This window comes from Pimephales promelas, chromosome 2 (assembly GCF_988280905.1).
Source record: "Pimephales promelas chromosome 2, fPimPro1.hap1.1, whole genome shotgun sequence".
Lineage (NCBI taxonomy): Eukaryota > Metazoa > Chordata > Actinopteri > Cypriniformes > Leuciscidae > Pimephales > Pimephales promelas.
In genome coordinates, this window is record NC_142770.1 from 30,076,744 (window position 1) to 30,085,597 (window position 8,854).

At 40.6% G+C, this 8,854-nt stretch overlaps 2 pseudogenes; one reads left to right on the plus strand and one right to left on the minus strand.

Annotated features, from left to right (window-relative positions):
- The first annotated feature begins 201 nt into the window (after positions 1 to 201).
- LOC120488638 (uncharacterized) lies at positions 202 to 3,030 on the plus strand (annotated as a pseudogene).
- Positions 3,031 to 5,135: 2,105 nt separating this feature from the next.
- Positions 5,136 to 7,217, minus strand: LOC148997161 (general transcription factor II-I repeat domain-containing protein 2A-like; annotated as a pseudogene).
- Positions 7,218 to 8,854: the final 1,637 nt, after the last annotated feature.

Consider the following 8,854-nt stretch of genomic DNA (forward strand, 5'->3'; position numbering starts at 1 on the left):
ATAGATAATTTCTATGAGGTGTCCAGACACTGGCGTAGGAACCGGGGTGGACGGGTCCCCCTCAATATTGAAAAATGCGGCATGTGTCCCACCCAAAAAATTCCATACCTAACTGAACAAAAACTGTACATTTGGAACTTTTATTTCTTTTATTAAGCGCGACAAAGAAGATATACAGTTGCAGAACCTGAAAATGAAATCATGGAAGAAAATCTTGGATTAGATCCAATGGCAGCTGTTGTGTCTGACCCAGAGGATAGATCTTATTATCAAGATGATAGTGATGTAGAAGAAGTATCTGACTGGGAGGAACCAGAAAAACTCATAAATCGCCTTTCCAACTGGGCATTAACATATTGCATTTCCCATATCGCACTTTCGGCTCTCTTGGCAATATTAAAGATCCACCACTGTGACTTGCCAAAAGATGCACGAACTCTTCTTAACACAAGAAGAGATTATTCTGTTAGGGAGCTTTGCGGTGGCCTTTACCACTACATTGGCATTATTGAGGCGTTAAAACATACCCTTTCCCAGTGGAAAGACAAGCTTGCCGATGGATGTTGTTTATATCTTCAAATGTCAGTGGATGGCCTGCCACTTTTTAAAAGTTCAGGTCTTCAGTTGTGGCCCATTTTACGTAGATTGGTTGGAGTACCCATGAAAGAACCTGTGGTCATTGGGATGTACTCAGGTATAAAGAAACCTGATTCATCTAAAATGTATCTCACAGATTTGGCAAATTAACTCTCACAATTACAGGAGGGGTTTACATTTGAGGGGAAAAGGCTCACTTTAAAAGTTCATTCAATGATCTGTGACGCACCGGCAAAATCCTTTGTGAAAGTCACAAAGGCTTTTAACGGTTACTATGGCTGTGACAAGTGTATTCAGAGTGGGGTGTACCTCAACCACCGCATGACATACCCCCTCATGAATAGCCAAACACGGTCTGATGAGGCATTTGCCAGGCAGGAGGATGAGGAACATCACCATGGTCCTCATGCCTTCACAAATGTACATTTTGGTTTGGTGTCCCAAGTCCCACTGGACTACATGCACCTGGTGTGCTTGGGGGTGGTAAGGCGCCTTATCTTTCTGTGGATGAAAGGTCCTCTGACTGTCCGTGTACCAGGGAGAGACGTGGACAGAATATCCAGAAATCTTCTAAGCTTAAGACCCCACATTCCTTCGGAATTTGCTAGAAGGCCAAGAGCACTGAACGAAGTGGATAGATGGAAGGCGACGGAGTTCCGTCAGTTTCTCTTATACACAGGGCCGGTGGTGTTGCGCGAGGTGTTAAGACCTGATCTATATGCAAACTTCCTGCTGCTGTCGACAGCCATGGCAATGCTGGTCTTCCCTTTCTTTGCCAGAAAGTACAACGAATATGCCAACAGCCTCCTTCATGCTTTTGTGGAACATTTTGCCCGCCTGTATGGAAATGATCAGCTAGTGTACAATGTGCATGGGTTGACCCATCTTGCACAGGATGCAAAACATTTTGGCAATCTGGATGTTATATCATCCTTTCCATATGAAAACTCAAGGGTTTTGTACGCAAACCCTCAAATCCCCTGGCCCAAATAATCAGACGCCTGTCCGAGGGATCAAATGGTGGTGTTACAAGTGACCAGCCCATCAAATTGTGTAAAGAACATGCCCGAGGCCCTATACCAGTACCAAACTTGATCTGTCACCAGTATGATGAACTGATATCAGAGAGGTTCACCATAACCACAACATGTCGAAACAACACATTTCTGATGGGCAAAAATCTGTGTCAAATTATTAATATAATTGACTGTCACAGTGATATCACAATTGCCTACAGACAGTACGGGATGGTTGAAACATTTTTTACCTATCCTTTTAATTCAGACATTTTAAACATTGTGATACCAGCTGACCTAGGCCATGAGATAAAATTCTCCAAACTGTCATCTTTCACACAAAAATGCATAGCTGTCCCTTTCAATGAGGCAATGGTGGTCATACCATTGTTTCATATGAAGGACTAGAGACTTTATTTTTGAAAATCATAGTTCTGTTCAGTTATGTATTTTTTTAATCATCTTTTTTTTTACACAATGATTTCTAAAAGACATTTTGTGGAGTAATTTTCCTCGACAAGGACATTACAGAAGTTGTGCCAAGGTCATGGGTTAAAGGTAATGAATGTTTTTGGCCAACATTCATTTCTGAGGAAAAAACCCAAAAGGCCATAAAGAGGGATGAAATGCCAGGCCCTGGCTGGAAAATCTTCAAAATAAGAACACTCTTTGAAAAAGGTAAATAAACAAACAAACAGGGTAAATCTATGTCTTTACATGTTAGAACAACAGTTATGCCTTACTTAATTTATCCTTAATTATTTCCATATCTGTCTTTCTTTATTTTTATTTTTTTTTCATAATAGTAGATGACTTCAGTAAGGCAAGGCAAAAGCTGAAGGACTACAACAGAAATGGAACGGCAGTCCTCCAGTCAGAGGATGAGTGCTCAATGGCAAAAACGAGAAGAAAAGCGACACAGTATGTACATTATAGATAATTGTTGTATTACTGCAAAAGCTATGGCTGGGGATGGGTTTGTACAAAAAAAAGCCTTTGTTCATGCCTGCCCATTAAATGACACTATTGCCTTGTCATTACAATTTGACCTCTGTCTTCACCAGTTACCCAGGATTTGAAAACGGCAGTACTGACTCTGAAACTGAGAAGACTCCAAAAAGAAGACCAGATTCTCGGCCTCGGCCTCAACCACTCGCTATTAGCGCTACCCTTCCTAGTCTCCCTCCAGCCCCCCTCTGTAAGTTTTGATTTGATTGCCAACTGCAACAATGTACAGTCCTGTGATTTGTACCACTGCAATATGTTGATTCACAGTTTTCATTTATCAAAAGTGGACATCGCAGTGGACATGGGTCAGGAGTCTCTGGACAACACAGGACAAGAAACCTTTACAGACATAAGCTGGAATGTGAGGAGGGAGTCAGACCCCTTCAATGGTAGGAATCGTGCTCTGTAGCAAAATTACAACACAAATGAAAGTACAAAGGTGATGTTTTGTCCTGTTAATTTCTGTCCTTGTCTGACAATCTGCCTCTCTTGTTATCATTTTCCCTCAATGGTCATCTAGTAATCAATAGCTCAGCGCACCAGTCAACACCACCACCACCTCAACACTCAGTGCACCAGTCAACACCACCACCACCTCAACACTTGAGTCGAGTGTTTGACATTAATATGGGCTTCCCCTATTCACATGGTGACTTTTTCATACAAATTTAGTACATGTGTACAATAAATATCCATACTTTTTTTTTCTTGTTTTCTAATTTTAACATTTACATACCTTTCCTCAATTAGCCAGCGGTGGTGGAGAGCCTGGAGGTCACCTCCTCTTCAAGCCAACTTTCAGAGTTGGCCATGAAACAGGGCCAATTCCTTGCACACGTAAGAAATAAAAAAAAAGGAATGTTAACAATGTTTACAACATCTATATATATAGTAGCTAATGAGAATCTACAATGTAAACAGTCATGAAAATAAAGGAAACGCATTGAAGGTGTGTCCAAACTTTAGGTCTGTACTGTATATATATAAGTATAGTACAGCTGTGGGTTGATTTATTGACCATCATTGTGTGTATTATTTCCTTAAAGGGATAGTTCACCCAAAAATGAAAATTCTATCATCGTTTGCTCACCCTCATGTTGTTCCAAACCTCTATGTGTTTATTTGTTCTGCTGAACACAGAGGAAGATATTTGGAAGAATGTTTTAATCAAACAGATCTCAATCCCCATTGACTACCATAGTAGGAAAAAATACATATGGCAGTCAATGGGGATTGAGATCTGTTTGATTAAAACATTCTTCCAAATATCTTCCTCTGTGTTCAGCAGAACAAATAAACACATAGAGGTTTGGAACAACATGAGGGTGAGTAAACGATAATAGAATTTTCATTTTTGGGTCTTTTCTCCAGATTAACACATTTTTTCAACTTTCACAATGTTTCAGCGGCTCAGCTACATGGCCTATTACTTTTGGAAAACCTAAAGCAGCAGGTTGCCCAACTCGCCACCACCGTGAACCTGCTCATGGCCAAGGTCAATAACGGCCTCCAACCAGCAGCCTTTGAGTGGTCCGGGGAATTTCATTTCCCCCTGGAATCAGATGCAGAGCTGGACCGCTTTGAGACCTGGCTGGCGGACCCTGCCAACGATAGGCAGAAACATTCCCTTGTAAGCATATTCCCCCAATATGCTCTCATTGTATTCTCAAGACACTTGTATAATCTTGTACTAAATCTAATTAATCTAAAGTTGTATTTATTGCTACAATAGACTAAGCTCTTTATGATGATGTAACTTGAATGTTATGGATAAAACCATCATCCAATTACCCACATGTCTTAATTCTAAAGAAAAAAAAACTTTCAAAAAAGTGGCTTACCTGTTTAAAAGGTGATCCAACTATCTTCATGCCCCTAGGTCAGGGGTGGGCAACAGTTTTAGTCTGAGGGCCACAGTTACTTTGGCAAAGTAACCCGAGGGCCACCCTTTGGACAATTGCAATTGAACATAGTTAAATGATTTAATTAATACAAATTAATTCAATGCAAGTATACAGTTTTTGTATACGAATATGTCTCTACAGTTATTTACAGCTACTATCTGGATTTACTTTCAAGCATTAATTTCCTACACTACCCATATTGTTCAACTGTCATTAATACCAGCTGTAGCTATTCAAGATAGAAAACTATTAACAAAACTGCAAATATATGTTTGTGCAAATTTATTAGCATACTGATACAGACTTCAGGCAATCTGGCTCGGAATTATCAAATTTTATTGAGGCTATATACCACTAGAGGTAGAACTTCATCACTGAATAAAAAACATTTTCAGCTGATTTCATTTGTGATTATTCATTTTTTGTAATTTCTTTCACATATTTTGTTCAAATCTTTTATAAAATAGAACACAATTTAAGTAAGTGCAGATTAACTTCAAACATATGTTTGCTTGAACGATATAAAGGACAACATTGAAATAGGCCTATGCATCCCACAAAATTTAAATTTGATTTAGCTGTATCATAACCATCTACGCGGGACATGCATAAGAAATGGCAACATGAAACTGAAAAATGTTTTAAAAATAACACCAATCAAGGGTAACTTGATGGAACTAGCCAAACATAGGCTACTTTAGAAAAATTTATTTCATCCTATGCAACTGAAATGACCATGAAGAGCGTTTTTGTCGGTGTTCTGTAACTCAATGTGAACAATTGAGGCGGTCGCCTTTCTTTACTAACTCATCGAAATCTGGGGTCGTGTTCGACGTAGAGATGCGCAACACGGACGACAGGTGTGCATCGGTTAGTCGTGATCTGTAGCGTGACTTGTTAAAGTTCATTACAGAGAGAGTCTGCTCGCATACATACGTGGACCCGAATAAAACTAGCCTCCTTTGCGCATGCCTCCGCATGTTAGGAAACTTGCCCTCACTCAATGCACCATAAAACCTGTCCAATGATGACGAGGTGAATTTCTCCTTGAGAGAGGGATCGCACTGCATGTCAATCAACTCAAGCTGAGCGTCCGGAGGCACTTGGTCGCTGTCAAAGGAAAAGGGGCCGGACTCCAGCTCCATCTCTTTTTCTATTTTACCGAAATCAGAGAAACGCCTGTTGAACTCAGTGTGCAGATCCTCGAGTGTAGTGGTGTATTTGACAGTGAGTCGGGATGGCACATCCTTCATTGTGGCAAGAGTTGGGAAATGTGTAAAGCTCTTGTTTGTCATTTGCCGGGAAAACAGAGTCAGCTTTTCTTTGAATGCTCACACGTAGGAATACAGTTTGTGCACGAACACATCCTTCCCCTGCAGCTTCCTATTGAGGTCATTCAGATGGCCCATTAAATCCACAGAAAAGGCAAAGTCAAACATCCAATTGGAATCTTTAAGTTCTGGAAAGTCAACAGCCTTCCCGGCATTTTCCAGAAACACCTCTATCTGACTTCTCAGGTCCCACACACGGCTTTGCATGGTGCCCAGGCTCAGCCAGCGGACGTTTGAGTGGTATGGGACATCAGTGTGTTCTGCCTCACTCTCCTCCAACAACTGGATAAACTGGCGGTGGTTAAGCGCCCGTGCCCTGATGAAATTGACAAGTTTCACCACAGTTTTGGTGACGTGATCAAGCTTTAACACCGACTTAGACAAGGCCTCCTGATGGATGATGCAGTGCAAGAAAATCAGAGTTGAGCTTGGGTCATCCTCTCTCACCCTGTCCTGTATCCTACGCAATAGCCCAGTGTTCTTCCCGGTGAGGTTTGGACAGCCATCAGTGGTCATGTTCAGTAACTTCGCCCACGGTAGGTTCATTCTCTGCATGCATCCTGACACCGTATCATAGAGGTCTGAAAATTAACTCCTCCACTATTTCAAATTTGTCCGTAATACCTCTGATGAATATAAGCAGCTGGGCAGTGTCTTTAATATCAGTGCTCTCATCCAGGGCCAGTGAAAAGTATGTGAAATCAGTGGCCCTATTTAGCAATGCTGATGTCAGCTCATCATCAATTACCTCGATGCGACGAGTAACTGTGCGGCGAGACAGGCTCACATTTTCAAACTGACTTTTGTTGTCAGGGCACAGCACGCTAGCTGCCTCTACCATACAGTCTTTTACAAACTCACCATCCGAAAATGGTTTGCTGTGTTTAGCGATTTTGTGGGACAACATATAGCTCACTTTTGTTGCTGACTCCTGTACATTAGACTGCTTGGTAAAAATATTCTGCCTGGCAGTTAAGTTGGAGGACAATCTCGTGGCTTTTTCTTCTCTCTCCTTTGCGGAGAAATTCACGGCATAATTAGCATGTTTAGCATTGAAGTGCCTGCTAATATTATATTCTTTAAAGACAGCGATGCTCTCTTGACATATCAGACAAATAACCTTTGAGCCGACGGTCGTGACGAAATATTTTGACGTCCATTCTTTATTGAATGCTCGACATTCAGAGTCCACTTTTCTCTTTTTTACTCCACTCATTTTGACAAATTGTTTATGTCCTGGCCGTTTAGAATTAGATACTTTGAGGAGGGAAGAAGACAAGTTAAGTCGCAAATTGTATTCGCACAGCGACATCTGTTGGATTGTTTTTAATAGCAGGATCGCAGTTCAGATAAAGACTGTGTTTTTTTTTTTTTTTTTAAGGTGTTTCATCAAAATTGCGAGTGCATCGCGGGGGCCGGATTAAAGCACTATGCGGGCCGGATCCAGCCCCCGGGCCGTATGTTGCCCATGTATGCCCTAGGTGAATACCCTGTCTGCTGTCGGGGGTGTAGATTTGAAGAGGGTGACATGGAATATTCTTTGATACATGTTTTCCTGCCCCCTGTCTCGCACGGTTAATTGGAAGGGTGTGAACAAGAAGAGGGCCTTCCACAGGATGGCATCACAGACCCTCCTCAGCCGTAAGTATAGGCTATTGCTTCAAATGTCCTAAGTGAATTTATATTTATTCACTCAAAAGTCTTACAGATTACTCAAATATGTAAAATATAGCAAGGAGACATTTTAATTGTTTATTAATATAGTCAAGATGAAGTTGACGATGCTGATGCTGACTCGCGATCTTTGCAGTAGTGAATGCAGCAGAGAGAAATGCACATTTAATTTCATAAGCAGAAAGCACTCTGTTTTCTTTCGTTTTGAATTGATCTGTTTAAAAGTAGATATTTCAATATAGATATATTTTTCAGGTCCGTGAATATGCTACCTTACGCTGAGTTTCGGTTTGAGACGCGCTTCAGTTCACAAGCCTGCGCCTCCGGGACATTATTATCTATAATTGTCAGCTATTTTACTTCTTTTTTATTCAATCCAGGCAATTGGTGTATTAAACATTGATTAAATTTAAGATACAATTAATTAAAAACGAAATTCCCTTTACAGAAAGGCTTTGTGTCTTCTGTTTGAGGTCTCTGGAAGTTTTAAAGGAGTCTCGTCACTTCTGTAACATTGCTTTTTCCTCAAATGTGAACGCAAAAAAATAAAATAAAATGAATATTTTATATTCTGTGCAGAGCCAACCCTTCTTCATGCGATTTGCTTAGTGTAATTCACAGAATTACAACTACAAAAATCGTTGCTTCCTAAAAGTTAAAGATTCTTTTTTGTCACGCATGAATGTCTATTTCCCTAATATTAAATATAAAATGCATGTGTAGACTGATATTTTTCTAATTTCCTTTCAGGGAGGAGCCTATGGACAAACAGACGTTTCAATGCATTTTCTGAGAATGTATTTTTCAAGTTTTGACTGCAAATGGCATGTCCATAATGCTGGAATTCCTAAAATCTTAAATAATTTATCCTCAACTAGTTTTGTGGTGTGGGTCTACGTATTTTATAATGTTAACTTCAAATGTAATGCGTTAAATTACTCCTGTATAACGTTTGTGTTACTTTCACCAAAATAACTATCAGAAGTAGAACTTAACGTTGGGGCTGTAACTATATGACCAAAATCGCCACACTCAGATCCACGAACCTGCAGAATCGCGACGTACCCCTCCCAACTGCAGCGTTATCTGTCACAGTCTGTCGTCTTCACCTGTTGTGTCCCGTCATCTGCACCACCCTTCCCCGGATCCTTTTGTTCCTCTCCCGGACTCACTCCCCAATCAGCCACCTGTTCCTCGTCCTGTCATTATCTTTTTCACCTGTGTTCACCTCATTTACCCTGATTCCTCTGTGTATTTAGTTCAGTCCAGTTTGATTCAGTTTTGTCGGTCAATGTTTAATGTTACTTGGTGTACCCCGTCTTCC